A 27,105-nucleotide genomic window follows, 5' to 3' on the forward strand; every position below is an offset into this window, starting at 1 on the left:
TCGAGGTTTGAAGTGCGCTTGCAGTAGTCAATCAAAGGCCTAATATAGTGTCTGTCATTCAGTGCTCACGCTCTGATGAGCTTTGCAAGCCAGCTAGACAAATTCTTAACAATGCATATTTGTTACTGATGCTTGTCAGAGAAAGACAAAGTCCTTGGACAGTGTCTAAAAATAAAAGACCTTCCTCTCACACACACCTAAAAAGTGATTGCTCAGAAGGGAGTGCTTTTGTACGTGATGATCTCCTGTCTCAAACACAAGCTGCTCTGGAGAGGCTCCTTGTGCCGTCTGCACCAAAATGCTATTCATGGGGGTAGGAGACCAGTGCTGTCAGCCTTGAATGAAATCTTACCTGACTAAACGACCTTACACTTCACACACAATGGTCTCTTCAACGACTGTTAATGGTATTTACCAGAGAAGTGACTTCTGACTAGGGAGTGTTCTGGCATGTGATGATCTCCAAAAGAACCAGCGCTGTTGGAGCAGGGAGCAGGCATCTCTCACCACAGGCCAAAAGGTGCAGGTGAAGTGGAGGAGCTGTGATGGCCGAGAGGTTAAGGCGTTGGATTTGAAATCCAATGGGGCGTTCCCCGCGCAGGTTCAAACCCTGCTCACAGCGAAAATGCGTTACGGGTGCTTCTTTTTCTGCTAAGATAAGGTTGCAATTAGTCGGAGGGGCTCATATACAAAAGTTGCAACGGTGCCCAGGAGCATTGAGTGATTGACAGTTCTCCAATCACCGGTTCACACCACTGTACTTACATACTAATCATTCATGTACAAAATGTGCTTGTCTCCAAGGAGAGTCCCTCTTCTTCTCTCCAGGCTTTATAAACAAAAACGGTGGGAGATGTCGATCAGTGGCATGTGCACAGACTTTGAGTCACATATTAATTCAAACAGGCTGCAGTCCTGTCACTCTTGGTTGACCTTGATGTGATTTGAACACGCAAGCTTCTGATCTGGAGTCAGATGCGCTACCATTGCCCCACAAGGTCCCACAAACCTGCCCCTCTGCCCAAAACTTCTGAAAATCTCTGCAAAGCCAATCCATCTTCTTTCCACACAAGACATCAAAATTGTTGCAGGGGGCTACTTGTTATCACTGCTATAGAAAGGCTAGAATGACAAATCTTAATCCTTTCTGGCTACGTTTGGTTTTCAGTTAGGCGGCAGTACCTGGTCACTGGTCTCCCGGCAAACAGAGCCAGCCATTTGGGTACACCCAAAGCAACACAGTGGTCCAACCGTTTACCGTCACTTTAGCAGCAGGTACACCGTTGCCTCCATTGTTGTTCTTGTGTTGCAAACAGGTGATGTCACGCTGTTGAGGTAACAAAGTGAATGGGCTTTGAAGAAGATGTGGCGAACAGGTTATATTCACTAGGATTTGCTTCTTAGTTAGGCAACTTCTGGGTTTAGTCTGTTTTGTCCAATTTTTGGAAGGTGAATGGCTTCTTCCTGGAAACCTATCCCAGACTTGTAAGCAAGCCTTTCGGAGCACAGTTGTTTAGTACGTCCTGAAAACAGACGAGCCTAGCAGAGGATGGTTTCGATCCATCGACCTCTGGGTTATGGGCCCAGCACGCTTCCGCTGCGCCACTCTGCTCCACACGTACCACAAGACTAGCGCTGCTTAAAAGTGGGCCTTCAATAACATCTTGCATGAACAAACTGTGGGAATTCTGAAGGTGGACGGTACCCGTTTGAACACTGACTTTTATAAATCTTTGTCACCTCAGCGTTCAATGCTTCAAAGCTTCTTGGACTGCTTGTCAGGTCTCGTGTGCGGCCCAACAGATTTTAAGCTAGGGTCAGCCAACCATTTCCTCGTTAGCTGCTAACTCGAATCACTGAGCTTATTGTGTGAGCCACTGAGTCGCATAGTCACGTAAACGCTTAGACGTGAAAACACTGACACTTGGTGTTGCGTATGTTTACTTCCTAAATAAACCCATGAACTCTCTTCAATGAACCTTATTTTACCTTTAGTTAACTAAAATCGACGTTCTGTTACAAGAACACACTCTGCTGATGCACTTCGATGCTCTTAATACTTCCCGCTGATTGTCAATGGTAGTTCTTATCGGTAGAGATGTAATACCGTCTGTAATCACAAGCACCGACATTAGACACGAAATCTGAATGTATCCAACACAGCGGACACAGTGACATTGTCCACAGTGAAAAACTATCCTGGATATGATGAGCTTGCTTCAGAATGCCAAGCCCAGCTCTGAAGCTGCTTTTAGATTTCATTATCATTCAAAACTGTTTGTTTGCTCGGAATGAAAAACTTATACTTGATATTTGAATGTTTTTTTCTTTACAATAATTTTGTGAGTTTCTCTTTGGTGCAGTCTTTACTTCTTTCAACTATGTGTTTACATGTATCTCATGGCATGGTTCTCTGTATACCTGCAGCATGCGAGTGTTTTGTTTGCCATTTTTATTCAGTTCCATTTACAGAAGCCCTCTAATTCAGCTACTATTCACACCTATCCAATGTATTCACAACTGGTGCTTTCAGAAAACAATGGAACGTCCAGCTACCCGGGCCCCCTCCCCAGACGGTCAACACTTGCGGCTCCCCCATCACCTCTACCACTCAGTAAAGCTCACAAATTTCTCCATGTGCCTTCACACCTCTTTCCATACTTGAAAGGGATGTAAACAGACTCTCTAAGACACAGGACCCATGCAAAGCAGCTGGGCCAAATTCGGTGCCTCCATCCACCCTGAGGCACTGTGCTGATCAGTTGTCTACAGTGTTCACTGACACCATCAACAACTCACTGGAGACACGTCATGAGTCATGGACCTGAATTTCTGGACAGACGGACGAGTATGCCACAAGCAACTAAAAACCTCCTATTGGAAGGGAATCACAGGCTGCAGTCCCCTCACTCTCGGCTGACCTTGACGTGATTTGAACACGCAACCTTCTGATCTGGAGTCAGATGCGCTACCATTGCGCCACAAGGTCCCACAAACCTGCCCCTCTGCTCAAAACTTCTGAAAATCTCTGAGAAGCCAGACCATCTTTCCACACAAGCAATTTTTCTGCAACTGGAGGTTGTTCAACTTGTGAATGCAAAGAGGTTGTGCCGAAGACGCATGTCATTTCAGACCATGCATGTCAACATGCACACGTAGAATCTCTCTTTATACTTGAAAGGTTCTCCTCTTTGAGAAAAGAATACAAATCGAGGTTTGAAGTGCGCTTGCAGTAGTCAATCAAAGGCCTAATATAGTGTCTGTCATTCAGTGCTCACGCTCTGATGAGCTTTGCAAGCCAGCTAGACAAATTCTTAACAATGCATATTTGTTACTGATGCTTGTCAGAGAAAGACAAAGTCCTTGGACAGTGTCTAAAAATAAAAGACCTTCCTCTCACACACACCTAAAAAGTGATTGCTCAGAAGGGAGTGCTTTTGTACGTGATGATCTCCTGTCTCAAACACAAGCTGCTCTGGAGAGGCTCCTTGTGCCGTCTGCACCAAAATGCTATTCATGGGGGTAGGAGACCAGTGCTGTCAGCCTTGAATGAAATCTTACCTGACTAAACGACCTTACACTTCACACACAATGGTCTCTTCAACGACTGTTAATGGTATTTACCAGAGAAGTGACTTCTGACTAGGGAGTGTTCTGGCATGTGATGATCTCCAAAAGAACCAGCGCTGTTGGAGCAGGGAGCAGGCATCTCTCACCACAGGCCAAAAGGTGCAGGTGAAGTGGAGGAGCTGTGATGGCCGAGAGGTTAAGGCGTTGGATTTGAAATCCAATGGGGGGTTCCCCGCGCAGGTTCAAACCCTGCTCACAGCGAAAATGCGTTACGGGTGCTTCTTTTTCTGCTAAGATAAGGTTGCAATTAGTCGGAGGGGCTCATATACAAAAGTTGCAACGGTGCCCAGGAGCATTGAGTGATTGACAGTTCTCCAATCACCGGTTCACACCACTGTACTTACATACTAATCATTCATGTACAAAATGTGCTTGTCTCCAAGGAGAGTCCCTCTTCTTCTCTCCAGGCTTTATAAACAAAAACGGTGGGAGATGTCGATCAGTGGCATGTGCACAGACTTTGAGTCACATATTAATTCAAACAGGCTGCAGTCCTGTCACTCTTGGTTGACTTGATGTGATTTGAACACGCAAATCTTTGTCACCTCAGCGTTCAATGCTTCAAAGCTTCTTGGACTGCTTGTCAGGTCTCGTGTGCGGCCCAACAGATTTTAAGCTAGGGTCAGCCAACCATTTCCTCGTAAGCTGCTAACTCGAATCACTGAGCTTATTGTGTGAGCCACTGAGTCGCATAGTCACGTAAACGCTTAGACGTGAAAACACTGACACTTGGTGTTGCGTATGTTTACTTCCTAAATAAACCCATGAACTCTCTTCAATGAACCTTATTTTACCTTTAGTTAACTAAAATCGACGTTCTGTTACACGAACACACTCTGCTGATGCACTTCGATGCTCTTAATACTTCCCGCTGATTGTCAATGGTAGTTCTTATCGGTAGAGATGTAATACCGTCTGTAATCACAAGCACCGACATTAGACACGAAATCTGAATGTATCCAACACAGCGGACACAGTGACATTGTCCACAGTGAAAAACTATCCTGGATATGATGAGCTTGCTTCAGAATGCCAAGCCCAGCTCTGAAGCTGCTTTTAGATTTCATTATCATTCAAAACTGTTTGTTTGCTCGGAATGAAAAACTTATACTTGATATTTGAATGTTTTTTTCTTTACAATAATTTTGTGAGTTTCTCTTTGGTGCAGTCTTTACTTCTTTCAACTATGTGTTTACATGTATCTCATGGCATGGTTCTCTGTATACCTGCAGCATGCGAGTGTTTTGTTTGCCATTTTTATTCAGTTCCATTTACAGAAGCCCTCTAATTCAGCTACTATTCACACCTATCCAATGTATTCACAACTGGTGCTTTCAGAAAACAATGGAACGTCCAGCTACCCGGGCCCCCTCCCCAGACGGTCAACACTTGCGGCTCCCCCATCACCTCTACCACTCAGTAAAGCTCACAAATTTCTCCATGTGCCTTCACACCTCTTTCCATACTTGAAAGGGATGTAAACAGACTCTCTAAGACACAGGACCCATGCAAAGCAGCTGGGCCAAATTCGGTGCCTCCATCCACCCTGAGGCACTGTGCTGATCAGTTGTCTACAGTGTTCACTGACACCATCAACAACTCACTGGAGACACGTCATGAGTCATGGACCTGAATTTCTGGACAGACGGACGAGTATGCCACAAGCAACTAAAAACCTCCTATTGGAAGGGAATCACAGGCTGCAGTCCCCTCACTCTCGGCTGACCTTGACGTGATTTGAACACGCAACCTTCTGATCTGGAGTCAGATGCGCTACCATTGCGCCACAAGGTCCCACAAACCTGCCCCTCTGCTCAAAACTTCTGAAAATCTCTGAGAAGCCAGACCATCTTTCCACACAAGCAATTTTTCTGCAACTGGAGGTTGTTCAACTTGTGAATGCAAAGAGGTTGTGCCGAAGACGCATGTCATTTCAGACCATGCATGTCAACATGCACACGTAGAATCTCTCTTTATACTTGAAAGGTTCTCCTCTTTGAGAAAAGAATACAAATCGAGGTTTGAAGTGCGCTTGCAGTAGTCAATCAAAGGCCTAATATAGTGTCTGTCATTCAGTGCTCACGCTCTGATGAGCTTTGCAAGCCAGCTAGACAAATTCTTAACAATGCATATTTGTTACTGATGCTTGTCAGAGAAAGACAAAGTCCTTGGACAGTGTCTAAAAATAAAAGACCTTCCTCTCACACACACCTAAAAAGTGATTGCTCAGAAGGGAGTGCTTTTGTACGTGATGATCTCCTGTCTCAAACACAAGCTGCTCTGGAGAGGCTCCTTGTGCCGTCTGCACCAAAATGCTATTCATGGGGGTAGGAGACCAGTGCTGTCAGCCTTGAATGAAATCTTACCTGACTAAACGACCTTACACTTCACACACAATGGTCTCTTCAACGACTGTTAATGGTATTTACCAGAGAAGTGACTTCTGACTAGGGAGTGTTCTGGCATGTGATGATCTCCAAAAGAACCAGCGCTGTTGGAGCAGGGAGCAGGCATCTCTCACCACAGGCCAAAAGGTGCAGGTGAAGTGGAGGAGCTGTGATGGCCGAGAGGTTAAGGCGTTGGATTTGAAATCCAATGGGGGGTTCCCCGCGCAGGTTCAAACCCTGCTCACAGCGAAAATGCGTTACGGGTGCTTCTTTTTCTGCTAAGATAAGGTTGCAATTAGTCGGAGGGGCTCATATACAAAAGTTGCAACGGTGCCCAGGAGCATTGAGTGATTGACAGTTCTCCAATCACCGGTTCACACCACTGTACTTACATACTAATCATTCATGTACAAAATGTGCTTGTCTCCAAGGAGAGTCCCTCTTCTTCTCTCCAGGCTTTATAAACAAAAACGGTGGGAGATGTCGATCAGTGGCATGTGCACAGACTTTGAGTCACATATTAATTCAAACAGGCTGCAGTCCTGTCACTCTTGGTTGACCTTGATGTGATTTGAACACGCAAGCTTCTGATCTGGAGTCAGATGCGCTACCATTGCCCCACAAGGTCCCACAAACCTGCCCCTCTGCCCAAAACTTCTGAAAATCTCTGCAAAGCCAATCCATCTTCTTTCCACACAAGACATCAAAATTGTTGCAGGGGGCTACTTGTTATCACTGCTATAGAAAGGCTAGAATGACAAATCTTAATCCTTTCTGGCTACGTTTGGTTTTCAGTTAGGCGGCAGTACCTGGTCACTGGTCTCCCGGCAAACAGAGCCAGCCATTTGGGTACACCCAAAGCAACACAGTGGTCCAACCGTTTACCGTCACTTTAGCAGCAGGTACACCGTTGCCTCCATTGTTGTTCTTGTGTTGCAAACAGGTGATGTCACGCTGTTGAGGTAACAAAGTGAATGGGCTTTGAAGAAGATGTGGCGAACAGGTTATATTCACTAGGATTTGCTTCTTAGTTAGGCAACTTCTGGGTTTAGTCTGTTTTGTCCAATTTTTGGAAGGTGAATGGCTTCTTCCTGGAAACCTATCCCAGACTTGTAAGCAAGCCTTTCAGAGCACAGTTGTTTAGTACGTCCTGAAAACAGACGAGCCTAGCAGAGGATGGTTTCGATCCATCGACCTCTGGGTTATGGGCCCAGCACGCTTCCGCTGCGCCACTCTGCTCCACACGTACCACAAGACTAGCGCTGCTTAAAAGTGGGCCTTCAATAACATCTTGCATGAACAAACTGTGGGAATTCTGAAGGTGGACGGTACCCGTTTGAACACTGACTTTTATAAATCTTTGTCACCTCAGCGTTCAATGCTTCAAAGCTTCTTGGACTGCTTGTCAGGTCTCGTGTGCGGCCCAACAGATTTTAAGCTAGGGTCAGCCAACCATTTCCTCGTTAGCTGCTAACTCGAATCACTGAGCTTATTGTGTGAGCCACTGAGTCGCATAGTCACGTAAACGCTTAGACGTGAAAACACTGACACTTGGTGTTGCGTATGTTTACTTCCTAAATAAACCCATGAACTCTCTTCAATGAACCTTATTTTACCTTTAGTTAACTAAAATCGACGTTCTGTTACACGAACACACTCTGCTGATGCACTTCGATGCTCTTAATACTTCCCGCTGATTGTCAATGGTAGTTCTTATCGGTAGAGATGTAATACCGTCTGTAATCACAAGCACCGACATTAGACACGAAATCTGAATGTATCCAACACAGCGGACACAGTGACATTGTCCACAGTGAAAAACTATCCTGGATATGATGAGCTTGCTTCAGAATGCCAAGCCCAGCTCTGAAGCTGCTTTTAGATTTCATTATCATTCAAAACTGTTTGTTTGCTCGGAATGAAAAACTTATACTTGATATTTGAATGTTTTTTTCTTTACAATAATTTTGTGAGTTTCTCTTTGGTGCAGTCTTTACTTCTTTCAACTATGTGTTTACATGTATCTCATGGCATGGTTCTCTGTATACCTGCAGCATGCGAGTGTTTTGTTTGCCATTTTTATTCAGTTCCATTTACAGAAGCCCTCTAATTCAGCTACTATTCACACCTATCCAATGTATTCACAACTGGTGCTTTCAGAAAACAATGGAACGTCCAGCTACCCGGGCCCCCTCCCCAGACGGTCAACACTTGCGGCTCCCCCATCACCTCTACCACTCAGTAAAGCTCACAAATTTCTCCATGTGCCTTCACACCTCTTTCCATACTTGAAAGGGATGTAAACAGACTCTCTAAGACACAGGACCCATGCAAAGCAGCTGGGCCAAATTCGGTGCCTCCATCCACCCTGAGGCACTGTGCTGATCAGTTGTCTACAGTGTTCACTGACACCATCAACAACTCACTGGAGACACGTCATGAGTCATGGACCTGAATTTCTGGACAGACGGACGAGTATGCCACAAGCAACTAAAAACCTCCTATTGGAAGGGAATCACAGGCTGCAGTCCCCTCACTCTCGGCTGACCTTGACGTGATTTGAACACGCAACCTTCTGATCTGGAGTCAGATGCGCTACCATTGCGCCACAAGGTCCCACAAAGGTGCCCCTCTGCTCAAAACTTCTGAAAATCTCTGAGAAGCCAGACCATCTTTCCACACAAGCAATTTTTCTGCAACTGGAGGTTGTTCAACTTGTGAATGCAAAGAGGTTGTGCCGAAGACGCATGTCATTTCAGACCATGCATGTCAACATGCACACGTAGAATCTCTCTTTATACTTGAAAGGTTCTCCTCTTTGAGAAAAGAATACAAATCGAGGTTTGAAGTGCGCTTGCAGTAGTCAATCAAAGGCCTAATATAGTGTCTGTCATTCAGTGCTCACGCTCTGATGAGCTTTGCAAGCCAGCTAGACAAATTCTTAACAATGCATATTTGTTACTGATGCTTGTCAGAGAAAGACAAAGTCCTTGGACAGTGTCTAAAAATAAAAGACCTTCCTCTCACACACACCTAAAAAGTGATTGCTCAGAAGGGAGTGCTTTTGTACGTGATGATCTCCTGTCTCAAACACAAGCTGCTCTGGAGAGGCTCCTTGTGCCGTCTGCACCAAAATGCTATTCATGGGGGTAGGAGACCAGTGCTGTCAGCCTTGAATGAAATCTTACCTGACTAAACGACCTTACACTTCACACACAATGGTCTCTTCAACGACTGTTAATGGTATTTACCAGAGAAGTGACTTCTGACTAGGGAGTGTTCTGGCATGTGATGATCTCCAAAAGAACCAGCGCTGTTGGAGCAGGGAGCAGGCATCTCTCACCACAGGCCAAAAGGTGCAGGTGAAGTGGAGGAGCTGTGATGGCCGAGAGGTTAAGGCGTTGGATTTGAAATCCAATGGGGGGTTCCCCGCGCAGGTTCAAACCCTGCTCACAGCGAAAATGCGTTACGGGTGCTTCTTTTTCTGCTAAGATAAGGTTGCAATTAGTCGGAGGGGCTCATATACAAAAGTTGCAACGGTGCCCAGGAGCATTGAGTGATTGACAGTTCTCCAATCACCGGTTCACACCACTGTACTTACATACTAATCATTCATGTACAAAATGTGCTTGTCTCCAAGGAGAGTCCCTCTTCTTCTCTCCAGGCTTTATAAACAAAAACGGTGGGAGATGTCGATCAGTGGCATGTGCACAGACTTTGAGTCACATATTAATTCAAACAGGCTGCAGTCCTGTCACTCTTGGTTGACCTTGATGTGATTTGAACACGCAAGCTTCTGATCTGGAGTCAGATGCGCTACCATTGCCCCACAAGGTCCCACAAACCTGCCCCTCTGCCCAAAACTTCTGAAAATCTCTGCAAAGCCAATCCATCTTCTTTCCACACAAGACATCAAAATTGTTGCAGGGGGCTACTTGTTATCACTGCTATAGAAAGGCTAGAATGACAAATCTTAATCCTTTCTGGCTACGTTTGGTTTTCAGTTAGGCGGCAGTACCTGGTCACTGGTCTCCCGGCAAACAGAGCCAGCCATTTGGGTACACCCAAAGCAACACAGTGGTCCAACCGTTTACCGTCACTTTAGCAGCAGGTACACCGTTGCCTCCATTGTTGTTCTTGTGTTGCAAACAGGTGATGTCACGCTGTTGAGGTAACAAAGTGAATGGGCTTTGAAGAAGATGTGGCGAACAGGTTATATTCACTAGGATTTGCTTCTTAGTTAGGCAACTTCTGGGTTTAGTCTGTTTTGTCCAATTTTTGGAAGGTGAATGGCTTCTTCCTGGAAACCTATCCCAGACTTGTAAGCAAGCCTTTCGGAGCACAGTTGTTTAGTACGTCCTGAAAACAGACGAGCCTAGCAGAGGATGGTTTCGATCCATCGACCTCTGGGTTATGGGCCCAGCACGCTTCCGCTGCGCCACTCTGCTCCACACGTACCACAAGACTAGCGCTGCTTAAAAGTGGGCCTTCAATAACATCTTGCATGAACAAACTGTGGGAATTCTGAAGGTGGACGGTACCCGTTTGAACACTGACTTTTATAAATCTTTGTCACCTCAGCGTTCAATGCTTCAAAGCTTCTTGGACTGCTTGTCAGGTCTCGTGTGCGGCCCAACAGATTTTAAGCTAGGGTCAGCCAACCATTTCCTCGTTAGCTGCTAACTCGAATCACTGAGCTTATTGTGTGAGCCACTGAGTCGCATAGTCACGTAAACGCTTAGACGTGAAAACACTGACACTTGGTGTTGCGTATGTTTACTTCCTAAATAAACCCATGAACTCTCTTCAATGAACCTTATTTTACCTTTAGTTAACTAAAATCGACGTTCTGTTACACGAACACACTCTGCTGATGCACTTCGATGCTCTTAATACTTCCCGCTGATTGTCAATGGTAGTTCTCATCGGTAGAGATGTAATACCGTCTGTAATCACAAGCACCGACATTAGACACGAAATCTGAATGTATCCAACACAGCGGACACAGTGACATTGTCCACAGTGAAAAACTATCCTGGATATGATGAGCTTGCTTCAGAATGCCAAGCCCAGCTCTGAAGCTGCTTTTAGATTTCATTATCATTCAAAACTGTTTGTTTGCTCGGAATGAAAAACTTATACTTGATATTTGAATGTTTTTTTCTTTACAATAATTTTGTGAGTTTCTCTTTGGTGCAGTCTTTACTTCTTTCAACTATGTGTTTACATGTATCTCATGGCATGGTTCTCTGTATACCTGCAGCATGCGAGTGTTTTGTTTGCCATTTTTATTCAGTTCCATTTACAGAAGCCCTCTAATTCATCTACTATTCACACCTATCCAATGTATTCACACCTGGTGCTTTCAGAAAACAATGGAACGTCCAGCTACCCGGGCCCCCTCCCCAGACGGTCAACACTTGCGGCTCCCCCATCACCTCTACCACTCAGTAAAGCTCACAAATTTCTCCATGTGCCTTCACACCTCTTTCCATACTTGAAAGGGATGTAAACAGACTCTCTAAGACACAGGACCCATGCAAAGCAGCTGGGCCAAATTCGGTGCCTCCATCCACCCTGAGGCACTGTGCTGATCAGTTGTCTACAGTGTTCACTGACACCATCAACAACTCACTGGAGACACGTCATGAGTCATGGACCTGAATTTCTGGACAGACGGACGAGTATGCCACAAGCAACTAAAAACCTCCTATTGGAAGGGAATCACAGGCTGCAGTCCCCTCACTCTCGGCTGACCTTGACGTGATTTGAACACGCAACCTTCTGATCTGGAGTCAGATGCGCTACCATTGCGCCACAAGGTCCCACAAACCTGCCCCTCTGCTCAAAACTTCTGAAAATCTCTGAGAAGCCAGACCATCTTTCCACACAAGCAATTTTTCTGCAACTGGAGGTTGTTCAACTTGTGAATGCAAAGAGGTTGTGCCAAAGACGCATGTCATTTCAGACCATGCATGTCAACATGCACACGTAGAATCTCTCTTTATACTTGAAAGGTTCTCCTCTTTGAGAAAAGAATACAAATCGAGGTTTGAAGTGCGCTTGCAGTAGTCAATCAAAGGCCTAATATAGTGTCTGTCATTCAGTGCTCACGCTCTGATGAGCTTTGCAAGCCAGCTAGACAAATTCTTAACAATGCATATTTGTTACTGATGCTTGTCAGAGAAAGACAAAGTCCTTGGACAGTGTCTAAAAATAAAAGACCTTCCTCTCACACACACCTAAAAAGTGATTGCTCAGAAGGGAGTGCTTTTGTACGTGATGATCTCCTGTCTCAAACACAAGCTGCTCTGGAGAGGCTCCTTGTGCCGTCTGCACCAAAATGCTATTCATGGGGGTAGGAGACCAGTGCTGTCAGCCTTGAATGAAATCTTACCTGACTAAACGACCTTACACTTCACACACAATGGTCTCTTCAACGACTGTTAATGGTATTTACCAGAGAAGTGACTTCTGACTAGGGAGTGTTCTGGCATGTGATGATCTCCAAAAGAACCAGCGCTGTTGGAGCAGGGAGCAGGCATCTCTCACCACAGACCAAAAGGTGCAGGAGAAGTGGAGGAGCTGTGATGGCCGAGAGGTTAAGGCGTTGGATTTGAAATCCAATGGGGGGTTCCCCGCGCAGGTTCAAACCCTGCTCACAGCGAAAATGCGTTACGGGTGCTTCTTTTTCTGCTAAGATAAGGTTGCAATTAGTCGGAGGGGCTCATATACAAAAGTTGCAACGGTGCCCAGGAGCATTGAGTGATTGACAGTTCTCCAATCACCGGTTCACACCACTGTACTTACATACTAATCATTCATGTACAAAATGTGCTTGTCTCCAAGGAGAGTCCCTCTTCTTCTCTCCAGGCTTTATAAACAAAAACGGTGGGAGATGTCGATCAGTGGCATGTGCACAGACTTTGAGTCACATATTAATTCAAACAGGCTGCAGTCCTGTCACTCTTGGTTGACCTTGATGTGATTTGAACACGCAAGCTTCTGATCTGGAGTCAGATGCGCTACCATTGCCCCACAAGGTCCCACAAACCTGCCCCTCTGCCCAAAACTTCTGAAAATCTCTGCAAAGCCAATCCATCTTCTTTCCACACAAGACATCAAAATTGTTGCAGGGGGCTACTTGTTATCACTGCTATAGAAAGGCTAGAATGACAAATCTTAATCCTTTCTGGCTACGTTTGGTTTTCAGTTAGGCGGCAGTACCTGGTCACTGGTCTCCCGGCAAACAGAGCCAGCCATTTGGGTACACCCAAAGCAACACAGTGGTCCAACCGTTTACCGTCACTTTAGCAGCAGGTACACCGTTGCCTCCATTGTTGTTCTTGTGTTGCAAACAGGTGATGTCACGCTGTTGAGGTAACAAAGTGAATGGGCTTTGAAGAAGATGTGGCGAACAGGTTATATTCACTAGGATTTGCTTCTTAGTTAGGCAACTTCTGGGTTTAGTCTGTTTTGTCCAATTTTTGGAAGGTGAATGGCTTCTTCCTGGAAACCTATCCCAGACTTGTAAGCAAGCCTTTCGGAGCACAGTTGTTTAGTACGTCCTGAAAACAGACGAGCCTAGCAGAGGATGGTTTCGATCCATCGACCTCTGGGTTATGGGCCCAGCACGCTTCCGCTGCGCCACTCTGCTCCACACGTACCACAAGACTAGCGCTGCTTAAAAGTGGGCCTTCAATAACATCTTGCATGAACAAACTGTGGGAATTCTGAAGGTGGACGGTACCCGTTTGAACACTGACTTTTATAAATCTTTGTCACCTCAGCGTTCAATGCTTCAAAGCTTCTTGGACTGCTTGTCAGGTCTCGTGTGCGGCCCAACAGATTTTAAGCTAGGGTCAGCCAACCATTTCCTCGTAAGCTGCTAACTCGAATCACTGAGCTTATTGTGTGAGCCACTGAGTCGCATAGTCACGTAAACGCTTAGACGTGAAAACACTGACACTTGGTGTTGCGTATGTTTACTTCCTAAATAAACCCATGAACTCTCTTCAATGAACCTTATTTTACCTTTAGTTAACTAAAATCGACGTTCTGTTACACGAACACACTCTGCTGATGCACTTCGATGCTCTTAATACTTCCCGCTGATTGTCAATGGTAGTTCTTATCGGTAGAGATGTAATACCGTCTGTAATCACAAGCACCGACATTAGACACGAAATCTGAATGTATCCAACACAGCGGACACAGTGACATTGTCCACAGTGAAAAACTATCCTGGATATGATGAGCTTGCTTCAGAATGCCAAGCCCAGCTCTGAAGCTGCTTTTAGATTTCATTATCATTCAAAACTGTTTGTTTGCTCGGAATGAAAAACTTATACTTGATATTTGAATGTTTTTTTCTTTACAATAATTTTGTGAGTTTCTCTTTGGTGCAGTCTTTACTTCTTTCAACTATGTGTTTACATGTATCTCATGGCATGGTTCTCTGTATACCTGCAGCATGCGAGTGTTTTGTTTGCCATTTTTATTCAGTTCCATTTACAGAAGCCCTCTAATTCAGCTACTATTCACACCTATCCAATGTATTCACAACTGGTGCTTTCAGAAAACAATGGAACGTCCAGCTACCCGGGCCCCCTCCCCAGACGGTCAACACTTGCGGCTCCCCCATCACCTCTACCACTCAGTAAAGCTCACAAATTTCTCCATGTGCCTTCACACCTCTTTCCATACTTGAAAGGGATGTAAACAGACTCTCTAAGACACAGGACCCATGCAAAGCAGCTGGGCCAAATTCGGTGCCTCCATCCACCCTGAGGCACTGTGCTGATCAGTTGTCTACAGTGTTCACTGACACCATCAACAACTCACTGGAGACACGTCATGAGTCATGGACCTGAATTTCTGGACAGACGGACGAGTATGCCACAAGCAACTAAAAACCTCCTATTGGAAGGGAATCACAGGTTGCAGTCCCCTCACTCTCGGCTGACCTTGACGTGATTTGAACACGCAACCTTCTGATCTGGAGTCAGATGCGCTACCATTGCGCCACAAGGTCCCACAAACCTGCCCCTCTGCTCAAAACTTCTGAAAATCTCTGAGAAGCCAGACCATCTTTCCACACAAGCAATTTTTCTGCAACTGGAGGTTGTTCAACTTGTGAATGCAAAGAGGTTGTGCCGAAGACGCATGTCATTTCAGACCATGCATGTCAACATGCACACGTAGAATCTCTCTTTATACTTGAAAGGTTCTCCTCTTTGAGAAAAGAATACAAATCGAGGTTTGAAGTGCGCTTGCAGTAGTCAATCAAAGGCCTAATATAGTGTCTGTCATTCAGTGCTCACGCTCTGATGAGCTTTGCAAGCCAGCTAGACAAATTCTTAACAATGCATATTTGTTACTGATGCTTGTCAGAGAAAGACAAAGTCCTTGGACAGTGTCTAAAAATAAAAGACCTTCCTCTCACACACACCTAAAAAGTGATTGCTCAGAAGGGAGTGCTTTTGTACGTGATGATCTCCTGTCTCAAACACAAGCTGCTCTGGAGAGGCTCCTTGTGCCGTCTGCACCAAAATGCTATTCATGGGGGTAGGAGACCAGTGCTGTCAGCCTTGAATGAAATCTTACCTGACTAAACGACCTTACACTTCACACACAATGGTCTCTTCAACGACTGTTAATGGTATTTACCAGAGAAGTGACTTCTGACTAGGGAGTGTTCTGGCATGTGATGATCTCCAAAAGAACCAGCGCTGTTGGAGCAGGGAGCAGGCATCTCTCACCACAGGCCAAAAGGTGCAGGTGAAGTGGAGGAGCTGTGATGGCCGAGAGGTTAAGGCGTTGGATTTGAAATCCAATGGGGGGTTCCCCGCGCAGGTTCAAACCCTGCTCACAGCGAAAATGCGTTACGGGTGCTTCTTTTTCTGCTAAGATAAGGTTGCAATTAGTCGGAGGGGCTCATATACAAAAGTTGCAACGGTGCCCAGGAGCATTGAGTGATTGACAGTTCTCCAATCACCGGTTCACACCACTGTACTTACATACTAATCATTCATGTACAAAATGTGCTTGTCTCCAAGGAGAGTCCCTCTTCTTCTCTCCAGGCTTTATAAACAAAAACGGTGGGAGATGTCGATCAGTGGCATGTGCACAGACTTTGAGTCACATATTAATTCAAACAGGCTGCAGTCCTGTCACTCTTGGTTGACCTTGATGTGATTTGAACACGCAAGCTTCTGATCTGGAGTCAGATGCGCTACCATTGCCCCACAAGGTCCCACAAACCTGCCCCTCTGCCCAAAACTTCTGAAAATCTCTGCAAAGCCAATCCATCTTCTTTCCACACAAGACATCAAAATTGTTGCAGGGGGCTACTTGTTATCACTGCTATAGAAAGGCTAGAATGACAAATCTTAATCCTTTCTGGCTACGTTTGGTTTTCAGTTAGGCGGCAGTACCTGGGCCCTGTTTCAGGAAGCCGGTTTGGAAAACTCAGAGTGAAAAACGACACTCACGGTTGAGTAACCCCGAACTGTCCAACTCGGAATATTCCGTTTCAGAAAGGCTGATAACAAGTAGTTCAGTCAACGCGGAGTTGCTTTAACCCCAAGTGAAGCGCGCGGACGAGGATACATAAAGCCCTGATAAGCGGAGCACAGATTAAGCGAGTCACCATGGAGACGGAGGGAAAGAAGGCGCGGTCAATGTATTTCACAGCGCTTGAGGCCGAAATTCTGATGGCAGTATATGCCGATAACATGCAAATTCCGCGGAAAAAAGTAACACAGCCACAGCTGCAAAAGAAAGGGAGCATGCATGGCAAAACATAGCCGACAGAGTCAATGCGTGAGTGTTAATATAAACATTGATCTAGGGATTTCCACCCATTTAACACGTTATTTTATCATATGTTATTTTATTTGTTATTTTATACATTTTATTTTGTGATGTGATGTGAGCGCAGGTGCAACCCAACAGGCCCCAAACGTGCCTGGCAGCAAGTAAAAATGAAATATAAAAATATAGTCCAAACAGGTAAGGTGTAATTGTATTATGAGCCATAGTGCTTGGTCTGTTTGTCCCATGTAAATCAATTGCAGTTAGAGGCTACATTAATTTTCTTTCTGTAAGCACTTATTGAAATTATCTGAGCACATTACAAGTACATATTTGCTTACTCTGTATGCTCAAATGTGGCCCGTTATAGCCAACAGAAAAAAAGCGGAGGCCCGAAAAACAGGTGGGGGTCCTCCACCACCACCACTCACAGAGGCTGAGCAGTTGGCCCTCAGCCAAAACAGTGGGCGCCCTGTGGCCGAAGGCATCTCTGCGGGGACATCCTCTGAGTCAATAACCCCGCAAGACACAAGTGCCTACATAAGGGGTAAATTCAAAATAATACATGATGTGCATACATCCTTTCTTCACAGTCACCTTTGCAGTGCGACACATTCATTTGATAAACTCTTTACCATAATGGATTATTTTGTAGTGAAGTTATTTTCCGACTGATTTTGCCTTCCCTCAGCCTTGGTTGTCTTTGAGAGCATAATGACAATGAAGTGTAAGGTGATTGGTATGTTTGTTAATTGCCATTTGGTCCCTTGTAAGTTATAAGTGACCTGTATAAACCTCATATTCTATCAGTTGATGGTGATGGTGTACTGCATCTGGTGCAGCCTCCTGTTGAGCCAGACCAACATGCAGTTGTGAGTAATACTCCACAGATTATATGAGTTTACAGTAGAACAGCAATGTTGTCTATTTCTTTACTACAGGAAAATAATGAAGAAACATTGACAGCTGTTACAGAGGAGGAAGCAACAGAGACACTTTATGAGGTTTACATCTTTTAATACTTTGTGTACAGGAAATACAGGCGACCAATAAAGCCAGTTGAACAAGAAATCTGTTTATTCTTCTTTCAACATGTTGAGGTGATGGGTCAAAAGAAATGATTGTGACATATGGTGTCTCTGACTGCGCTTCCATCTTGTATGTCCGTGGGAGGGTCAGGATGTTCATGGTTTGGATCACTGCTGATGTTTGGTTCAGAAGGACAGTGTTCTCCTCTAATTGTGGCAATGTTGTGAAGAATCACACATGCCACAATAATGTCACATGCCCTTTCTGGGGTGACCCTGAGTCTTTGCAGGCACTGGAACCGGGCCTTAAGCATTCCGATAGTCATTTCAATTCTGGCTCTTGTCCTGCAATTAGCCAGATTATATCGCTGCTGTGGGCCCGGTTCAGGGTCAGGGTAAGGGGTAAGCAAATAGGGTAAACATGGATACCCCCTATCACCAAGCAAGTAGCCAGTGAACTCTCCTAAGACAGAAGGATACACTTCAGTTCAAATGTCCCTGAAGCAATTGGTCTTTATATATTTTAAAGTATTCTCAACTCACCATGTCCAAATTTTGTGCTCAGTGTACATTCACGGAATATTTGTGAGTCATGGACAGAGCCTGGCCACTTGGCTTCCACATTTGTGATAATGTTGGCAGCATCACATATGATCTTCACAGTGCAGAGAACACAAATTAGCATCCATTACTATAATGAAATAATTTGTTAGTTTGACATGCTACAGGGAACTATGTACCTGTACATTAATGCTGTGGAAAGACTTCCTGTTCACATAGTCTCCTTCATTTACTGAAGGAGCAATGATTGGAATGTGAGTGCCATCTGTACAGCCAATCACGCCTGGGAACCCTGAAAATAAATGTGCAATTTAAGTAGTAGTCCAAGTATCACCACATCATAAATTAAGTTTTGGTCATCCTGATACCTGCAATTTTGTGGCATCCCTCTTTGATAAATCTTGTGGGTCTATGACCGGGGAACACCACAGACGAGTACAGGAGACGTTTCAGTGCAACTGTAACATTCCTGACTGCCCGACAGACGGTAGCCTTGGAAACGTGCTCAGCGTCACCAATATTATACAGAAAGCTCCTGTTTGCAAGAAACCGAAGTGCAATACAAATAATATGCAATGAACTGAGAGCATGTCCGCGATGTGTCACATGCGTAATATATGGCCTGAGGATGTTATCCAAATAAATTATAGATTGTGCTGAGAAACGGTAACGTTCACACAGAAAATCATCAGGAAATGATAAAATGTCCAAACGCGCTCTGATCACTCTCTCCCGGCGGAGAGCTCTGCGGAGAATTTGGGCTTCACGATCTACTGGCTCTTCAAGGAAGTGGCACGCCATGTCCGACACTTCCTACTGTCAGGTTTCCGACAAAGGGGCGGAGACAGTCAGGGTTAGTTGTAGTAAACCTGCTAGGGGGCAGGTTAGCTTCACGGAGTGTGTCGTCATAGTGACTCACTCAGGCTGCAGCTGAACTCGCTTTGTGAAACCGAAAACCCAGAGTTTTCGTTAACTCAGGGTATACTTACTCAGTTTTTCCACTAAACCGGCTTCCTGAAACAGGGCCCTGGTCACTGGTCTCCCGGCAAACAGAGCCAGCCATTTGGGTACACCCAAAGCAACACAGTGGTCCAACCGTTTACCGTCACTTTAGCAGCAGGTACACCGTTGCCTCCATTGTTGTTCTTGTGTTGCAAACAGGTGATGTCACGCTGTTGAGGTAACAAAGTGAATGGGCTTTGAAGAAGATGTGGCGAACAGGTTATATTCACTAGGATTTGCTTCTTAGTTAGGCAACTTCTGGGTTTAGTCTGTTTTGTCCAATTTTTGGAAGGTGAATGGCTTCTTCCTGGAAACCTATCCCAGACTTGTAAGCAAGCCTTTCGGAGCACAGTTGTTTAGTACGTCCTGAAAACAGACGAGCCCAGCAGAGGATGGTTTCGATCCATCGACCTCTGGGTTATGGGCCCAGCACGCTTCCGCTGCGCCACTCTGCTCCACACGTACCACAAGACTAGCGCTGCTTAAAAGTGGGCCTTCAATAACATCTTGCATGAACAAACTGTGGGAATTCTGAAGGTGGACGGTACCCGTTTGAACACTGACTTTTATAAATCTTTGTCACCTCAGCGTTCAATGCTTCAAAGCTTCTTGGACTGCTTGTCAGGTCTCGTGTGCGGCCCAACAGATTTTAAGCTAGGGTCAGCCAACCATTTCCTCGTTAGCTGCTAACTCGAATCACTGAGCTTATTGTGTGAGCCACTGAGTCGCATAGTCACGTAAACGCTTAGACGTGAAAACACTGACACTTGGTGTTGCATATGTTTACTTCCTAAATAAACCCATGAACTCTCTTCAATGAACCTTATTTTACCTTTAGTTAACTAAAATCGACGTTCTGTTACACGAACACACTCTGCTGATGCACTTCGATGCTCTTAATACTTCCCGCTGATTGTCAATGGTAGTTCTCATCGGTAGAGATGTAATACCGTCTGTAATCACAAGCACCGACATTAGACATGAAATCTGAATGTATCCAACACAGCGGACACAGTGACATTGTCCACAGTGAAAAACTATCCTGGATATGATGAGCTTTCTTCAGAATGCCAAGCCCAGCTCTGAAGCTGCTTTTAGATTTCATTATCATTCAAAACTGTTTGTTTGCTCGGAATGAAAAACTTATACTTGATATTTGAATGTTTTTTTCTTTACAATAATTTTGTGAGTTTCTCTTTGGTGCAGTCTTTACTTCTTTCAACTATGTGTTTACATGTATCACATGGCATTGCTCTCTGTATACCTGCAGCATGCGAGTGTTTTGTTTGCCATTTTTATTCAGTTCCATTTACAGAAGCCCTCTAATTCATCTACTATTCACACCTATCCAATGTATTCACACCTGGTGCTTTCAGAAAACAATGGAACGTCCAGCTACCCGGGCCCCCTCCCCAGACGGTCAACACTTGCGGCTCCCCCATCACCTCTACCACTCAGTAAAGCTCACAAATTTCTCCATGTGCCTTCACACCTCTTTCCATACTTGAAAGGGATGTAAACAGACTCTCTAAGACACAGGACCCATGCAAAGCAGCTGGGCCAAATTCGGTGCCTCCATCCACCCTGAGGCACTGTGCTGATCAGTTGTCTACAGTGTTCACTGACACCATCAACAACTCACTGGAGACACGTCATGAGTCATGGACCTGAATTTCTGGACAGACGGACGAGTATGCCACAGGCAACTAAAAACCTCCTATTGGAAGGGAATCACAGGCTGCAGTCCCCTCACTCTCGGCTGACCTTGACGTGATTTGAACACGCAACCTTCTGATCTGGAGTCAGATGCGCTACCATTGCGCCACAAGGTCCCACAAAGGTGCCCCTCTGCTCAAAACTTCTGAAAATCTCTGAGAAGCCAGACCATCTTTCCACACAAGCAATTTTTCTGCAACTGGAGGTTGTTCAACTTGTGAATGCAAAGAGGTTGTGCCGAAGACGCATGTCATTTCCGACCATGCATGTCAACATGCACACGTAGAATCTCTCTTTATACTTGAAAGGTTCTCCTCTTTGAGAAAAGAATACAAATCGAGGTTTGAAGTGCGCTTGCAGTAGTCAATCAAAGGCCTAATATAGTGTCTGTCATTCAGTGCTCACGCTCTGATGAGCTTTGCAAGCCAGCTAGACAAATTCTTAACAATGCATATTTGTTACTGATGCTTGTCAGAGAAAGACAAAGTCCTTGGACAGTGTCTAAAAATAAAAGACCTTCCTCTCACACACACCTAAAAAGTGATTGCTCAGAAGGGAGTGCTTTTGTACGTGATGATCTCCTGTCTCAAACACAAGCTGCTCTGGAGAGGCTCCTTGTGCCGTCTGCACCAAAATGCTATTCATGGGGGTAGGAGACCAGTGCTGTCAGCCTTGAATGAAATCTTACCTGACTAAACGACCTTACACTTCACACACAATGGTCTCTGTTGTGATATTTTGATACCACGGTTAGCATTTACAGGATATTGTTTTATACAGGAAAACTGTTACTCAATAAGGCCCATCTACTAGTTGTTTTTCTCTTTCTCTGTGACCCAAGAATTAATGTGTAAGACTCACAAGCTGGTACCCCAAGGTCGAAAACACCACAGAGATGAGACCACTTCCTTACTCCCATCCTCCCTTTTTCTTTATCTCCTGGAAAAGGCTCGTTAAAGGCTAGGTGGTTTGTTTCAGAATTCACTAATGAAAGAACTCTGTATTTTATGTCTAGGAGTGTATTTTGCTGGGATGATCATAAATTATAGCTGAACTGATAAACTACACAAGGGATACTTTGCTCAGAAGGCAGGAAGACGTTTCCTTATTTAGTCTGTACCGGTTTGAACTGGGAAAGCTGACACACGAACCTTTTTTTTCTCTATATAAACTGCTGTGTACCAAATAAACCTTTGAGTTGATTCTGGGAAAGCAATCTGAACAGTCTCTGTATCACTTTGTTCTCCTAACTGCTCCCGATATCGTAACTAACCCAGCTGAACGGCATACCTGAGTGTTACTTTGAATAATTAGGAGTCTTATAAGGAAAGGACAAAACTCTGCTTATCGCTCACGCCACGGAGGAAACCCGGGACGGCAATTTCCTTCAATTTTGGTGTCAGAAGTGGGATCCGCTGACAGAAGGTAAATACACGTCTTTAATATTTATATGAGACCGTATTATGCCTCTCTCAGTGATCGATCCATAAAGAAACGGGATATGCTGACGAAGTTTCACTTAGTGATCCAGAGAGATACACTGACGACTTCCTCAGTCCCCGAATAAAGTAAATTAACCCTTGTGTGGTGTTGGTGGACACAGGAAGTTGCCTGTTGTCTTGAAACGTACGTTAAAAAGTGAGAAGTTGCTCACTCAGAAAAAGTGACACAGGAAGTTGCCTGTTGTCTTGAATATTTCTCGTTAAGTGAGAAGTTGCTCACCAAAAAGTGACACAGGAAGTTGCCTGTTGTCTTGAATATTTAAATTTTGTTAAAAAAAAAAAAAAAAAAAAAAAAAACGAAAGAAAAGAAAACTGAACACGGGTCTCACAGACCCGATTACCATACAAGGGTTAAAAGCAGTAAATTAAAAGCAGAAAGACACAGGAAGTTGCCTGTTGTTTTACGAGAAGTTGCTCGTTAAGCGAGAAGTTGCTCGCTAAGTGAGAGTTGCTCACCCAAACAAAAATTGCTAGCAATAAATTTAAAGTAACCTCAGCTGTGCCGCAGCGAAATACTAACCTAAATCCTTCAAGCGTGTAAACCCCTCTGGAAATCACTGAACATGGGTCAGAATAATTTAAAAACCACAGACAAGTCCGATAAAAAATCAAAATTACCTGTAAAACCAAAAAAAATTAAATTTAAAGTCTCAAACAACAGCTCAGTACGACTCCCATTTCCGGTTACGTGTAACCCACGTCCACGAATCGGCGAAGACTTCCATGATTACGTATCCAGAACATGCGGGAGTGCTTATGTGACTGACTTTGTTTACAACTTACGGACTGTAAGTTCAATGCATTCTAATTTATTTCCGGAGCCTTATCCCGAACAATTATCGCCAGAAAACAGGTCAGTAGAAATGTTGAATATCATTTGTGATAAGAAAAGTAGTCTGCTTAAAAAGTCCTGTAGAAAATATATGATAGAATGCCGCGACGTGATGCATCAAATGTTACCGCTATGGACAAAAGGACCGGAACCAGGTGTAGATACTTTTACATCAAATAAAACTAGTGCAGGCTCCAGCATAGAAAATAAATCTACCGCGGGAAAAGCTAGTCTTGCATGCTCAGCCATTCAGCCTACAGCCCCGCCGCCTTACGAAGATGAGACCGAATTAATAGTTGCTGCCGCAGCCGCATGCAAACAACGTCAGCGCTTTGATCCAACCAGCTTAAAAGACAGTGACAAAAAACCTGAATCACATGCAACGGGTCTCAGCCACCTAATTGAACAAGATCAGGAAAAACAATATATACGCCGCGAGGAAGAATTAGCAGAACATAGAAAGAGAGAAAAACTTTTGAAAGAAGAATGTGAGGAACTTATGAAAAACAATTTAGACGTCTATGAAGAAAAACTTTTGCATCAGGCAGTGTCCACAATAGACACCCACATGAAACGCCACGATATCGTAGCTAGAGGTTTAGAGGTAGCTAAAGAAATACCTGTTACCCGAACTTTAATAAAGACTTATCTAAAAGGAAAAAAGGAAAAACAAAGCCGGAATGACAAAGGTCCTCACGCCAACACTCGCGGTAGTAAACAAACAGACCCAAAATCTAGTGACGTCAATGACGCTTACCCCTTTATTATAATAGGAGATCAGTGTTGTATTCAGCCCCCTAAAATCTCAGAATTAGTGACAACTATTAAAGAGCTTCCCGATCCTCTTAAAAATCCTACAGCCTTTGTCTCTGCACTACAGAGAAGTACCAGATATCACCATTTGGGTGGTCCGGATTACAGGTACATATTGTGTCAATGCATTCCTGGAGTAACCGAGTCACAACTCATAAGAGAGATAGGTGAATTAGACCCAAAGCATGATAAAGCATCCACAACTGTAGAGTTTTTGTGGGTAAATAATGACAAAGTCGCCGATTTCTTTAAGAATCTAAAGAAATTCCTGCTCACAATGTCCAGAGACAAAATTGACTTAAATGCAGTAACTATGTGTAAACAGAAGCCTGATGAATCTATCCTAGTATTCATAAAACGCTTTATGCACTGTTGGACTGATGAGGCATGCATGCCAGAGGATGGTAATGATCAGATTTTCATCACCACCTTTTTGAACAATATCCACCCTGAATGCTCTCAGTTGCTAAAAGTGACAGCTACTGATAATCTCTACGAATTGAGTAAAGATGCTTTCTTAAAGCTTGTACAACTGAAGGCCAGTGCAGACCTTTTTCCTACTATCACAAAAGCTAACAGTGTTAAGATGATGTTGAATTTTGATGTCCAAGGCTCAGATGAAAGTGAGAAATTAATGTATGCAGGATTACCCGCTCCAGCACAGCAAGGAAGTTTCAGAGGACGGAATGGTAAGAGTAGAGATGTTTGTTTTTGCTGTGGAAGGGTAGGACACTGGTCCAGAGAATGTCGCTTTGCAGCCACCAACAGGGCACACACGCCTCGACCACAGAACGCAGTACAAGTTCCCGCCACTAGGCGTCAGCAGAGCTCTTCCAGTCAAGGTAACTGGCAACCACAAGAAACATGCAATAATGGCCCCACATCTAGGCTGCAGCCTTACAACCCACATTATAACCCACAAGGCAGACAAGCTAGAGGTGCAAATTTAGCTCAGTTTTCCAGTAACCGCAGACACCCAGAGCATGAATCAGAATGGGAAAGGGTGCGTTACAATTCTCACCATGATCTTTTCCCATCACCTGATAATCCCCGGCTGGGTCGCTACTAGGGAGGCCCAGGTGAGGATGAGGGACAGCAGTGTGAAGCACTACACACGATGCTGCATCTGCAGCTGTCCCCTAACACAGAACATTTGCCCATGCTACAAGTAGAAATAGATGGTAAGAAATACCCATTTTTAGTGGATAGTGGAGCCACTAAAAGTTCACTGTCTGGGAAATTCTATAATGGGCCTGTGTCCTCTGTGTGCATCAACACTATGGGAATTAATGGAACTGTAGTGCAATGCCCTAAAACTCATTCTCTAAAGACACGTTGGGGCTCTAAACCAGATGAAATCACATATCATCCATTTGTAATTATTCCAAACTCGCCTGTGAATTTATTAGGCAGAGATTTAATGGCAAAAATGAATTTGTGTATTTCATTTAACACAAAAGGTGAAATGTTTGCTGATACTGATAACAGCTATGTTTTCTCTGCCTTATGTACCATGGAGAAGGAACAGCCTCTGTGTCAGCTGGACGGCTCAGCAGAGAATGAACTCAACACCTTTTTGTCTGGTATTCCACGACACACACTGTGCCAAAGACGTGTTCAAAAACCACTGCCAGGTAATCCCATATCTGGGAGCCACACTTTTGTTTCTCTCACACTGTTCAACAACATGATAACTGCTCACACAAGTGAAGGCCAAACAGTGGTTTTGTCACATAACTCAGACATAGGTTATGACATAACTACACCATGTCGACACATAGATCTAACCTATCCTATCCACTGTACTATTTCTGCACTTACGTTGCCAGCTGAATACCAGAATATGACATTGTGGTCTAAAGGTGAGAATGATGTAGGATTTATTGACTGTATACCTTATCACGCACAGCTAAAAAACAACAAGCCAGTATATGTCAAGCAATATCCCATTTCTGTCGAAAAAGCCTCAGCCCTAGATGTCATCATAGGAGATTTATTGACTACAGGAGTGATAAAGCCTACAGTATCTCCATATAATACTCCTGTCAATCCTGTGCCAAAGCCTAACAAACCTGGCGTATGGCGTTTTACACAAGACTTAAGACAAATTAATGCAGTCATTATCCCTTTGCCACCTCTGGTTCCGGATGTCCCCAGCATATTGACATGTATTCCATCCACAGCCACACATTTTACCGTGGTGGATTTATGCTCTGCCTTTTTCTCAGTGCCTGTGCATGAAGACACACAGCCGTTATTTGCATTCACACATAGAAATAAGCAGTACACTTGGACTCGTCTGCCTCAAGGCATGATAGACAGCCCTGCTGCTTTCTCAATGGTGATCCGTGCTACCCTGGACAGCTTTACTCCTCCTGAGGGCTGTACTCTGATCCAGTATGTGGACGATCTCCTCCTCTGTGCTCCGAGTGAGGAATTGTGTCAAACTGCTACACACATGCTTCTCCAGCACCTCCAAAAGACTGGCCACAAAGCATCTGCAAAGAAAATGCAGTACTGTCAGACTTCTGTTCAATATTTGGGATTTACACTGTCTCACGGAAAACGTTCCATGACTGCAGACAGGGTCAAAGCTGTGACCTCCGTCCCTCGGCCTACTACACAGAAGGAAATGCTGTCCTTCTTAGGCATGGTGAACTATTGCAGACAGTGGATACCAGACTGTTCTTTTCATGACCACATTCTGCGTGAATGCTGCAAAAAAGACAAGCTTCCTCGAATACTGTGGTCAACAGAAATGACTGCCTCTTTCAATGCATTGAAGGGAGCGCTGACCTCCGCCCCTTGTTTGGGTCTGC

General features: G+C 44.5%; 1 long non-coding RNA gene and 16 other non-coding genes across 17 annotated transcripts; 6 read left to right on the plus strand and 11 right to left on the minus strand.

The window, feature by feature from the left end:
- The first annotated feature begins 539 nt into the window (after positions 1–539).
- trnas-uga (transfer RNA serine (anticodon UGA)) lies at positions 540–622 on the plus strand. Its single transcript has one exon. It is a non-coding gene; the product is annotated as a tRNA-Ser (tRNA).
- Positions 623–1,540: 918 nt separating this feature from the next.
- trnam-cau (transfer RNA methionine (anticodon CAU)) lies at positions 1,541–1,612 on the minus strand. The gene has a single exon. It is a non-coding gene; the product is annotated as a tRNA-Met (tRNA).
- Positions 1,613–2,917: 1,305 nt separating this feature from the next.
- Positions 2,918–2,989, minus strand: trnaw-cca (transfer RNA tryptophan (anticodon CCA)). Its single transcript has one exon. It is a non-coding gene; the product is annotated as a tRNA-Trp (tRNA).
- Positions 2,990–3,748: 759 nt separating this feature from the next.
- trnas-uga (transfer RNA serine (anticodon UGA)) lies at positions 3,749–3,831 on the plus strand. Its single transcript has one exon. It is a non-coding gene; the product is annotated as a tRNA-Ser (tRNA).
- Positions 3,832–5,352: 1,521 nt separating this feature from the next.
- trnaw-cca (transfer RNA tryptophan (anticodon CCA)) lies at positions 5,353–5,424 on the minus strand. Its single transcript has one exon. It is a non-coding gene; the product is annotated as a tRNA-Trp (tRNA).
- A 759-nt stretch (positions 5,425–6,183) lies between these two features.
- On the plus strand, positions 6,184–6,266 carry trnas-uga (transfer RNA serine (anticodon UGA)). The gene has a single exon. It is a non-coding gene; the product is annotated as a tRNA-Ser (tRNA).
- A 918-nt stretch (positions 6,267–7,184) lies between these two features.
- On the minus strand, positions 7,185–7,256 carry trnam-cau (transfer RNA methionine (anticodon CAU)). Its single transcript has one exon. It is a non-coding gene; the product is annotated as a tRNA-Met (tRNA).
- Positions 7,257–8,561: 1,305 nt separating this feature from the next.
- trnaw-cca (transfer RNA tryptophan (anticodon CCA)) lies at positions 8,562–8,633 on the minus strand. Its single transcript has one exon. It is a non-coding gene; the product is annotated as a tRNA-Trp (tRNA).
- Positions 8,634–9,392: 759 nt separating this feature from the next.
- On the plus strand, positions 9,393–9,475 carry trnas-uga (transfer RNA serine (anticodon UGA)). The gene has a single exon. It is a non-coding gene; the product is annotated as a tRNA-Ser (tRNA).
- A 918-nt stretch (positions 9,476–10,393) lies between these two features.
- On the minus strand, positions 10,394–10,465 carry trnam-cau (transfer RNA methionine (anticodon CAU)). Its single transcript has one exon. It is a non-coding gene; the product is annotated as a tRNA-Met (tRNA).
- Positions 10,466–11,770: 1,305 nt separating this feature from the next.
- trnaw-cca (transfer RNA tryptophan (anticodon CCA)) lies at positions 11,771–11,842 on the minus strand. The gene has a single exon. It is a non-coding gene; the product is annotated as a tRNA-Trp (tRNA).
- Positions 11,843–12,601: 759 nt separating this feature from the next.
- Positions 12,602–12,684, plus strand: trnas-uga (transfer RNA serine (anticodon UGA)). The gene has a single exon. It is a non-coding gene; the product is annotated as a tRNA-Ser (tRNA).
- Positions 12,685–13,602: 918 nt separating this feature from the next.
- Positions 13,603–13,674, minus strand: trnam-cau (transfer RNA methionine (anticodon CAU)). The gene has a single exon. It is a non-coding gene; the product is annotated as a tRNA-Met (tRNA).
- Positions 13,675–14,979: 1,305 nt separating this feature from the next.
- trnaw-cca (transfer RNA tryptophan (anticodon CCA)) lies at positions 14,980–15,051 on the minus strand. The gene has a single exon. It is a non-coding gene; the product is annotated as a tRNA-Trp (tRNA).
- Positions 15,052–15,810: 759 nt separating this feature from the next.
- Positions 15,811–15,893, plus strand: trnas-uga (transfer RNA serine (anticodon UGA)). Its single transcript has one exon. It is a non-coding gene; the product is annotated as a tRNA-Ser (tRNA).
- A 1,998-nt stretch (positions 15,894–17,891) lies between these two features.
- LOC146680689 (uncharacterized) lies at positions 17,892–19,424 on the minus strand. Its single transcript, XR_014917938.1, has 2 exons — positions 18,404–19,424; positions 17,892–18,323 (listed from the first exon to the last, which is right to left on the minus strand). It is a non-coding gene; the product is annotated as an uncharacterized LOC146680689 (long non-coding RNA).
- A 1,759-nt stretch (positions 19,425–21,183) lies between these two features.
- Positions 21,184–21,255, minus strand: trnaw-cca (transfer RNA tryptophan (anticodon CCA)). The gene has a single exon. It is a non-coding gene; the product is annotated as a tRNA-Trp (tRNA).
- Between the last annotated feature and the right edge of the window lie 5,850 nt (positions 21,256–27,105).

Source organism: Copadichromis virginalis, linkage group LG23 (assembly GCF_057382275.1).
Source record: "Copadichromis virginalis isolate Kocher_CV1m ecotype Utaka linkage group LG23, C_Virginalis_male_GT1.1, whole genome shotgun sequence".
In the NCBI taxonomy this organism is placed as follows: domain Eukaryota; kingdom Metazoa; phylum Chordata; class Actinopteri; order Cichliformes; family Cichlidae; genus Copadichromis; species Copadichromis virginalis.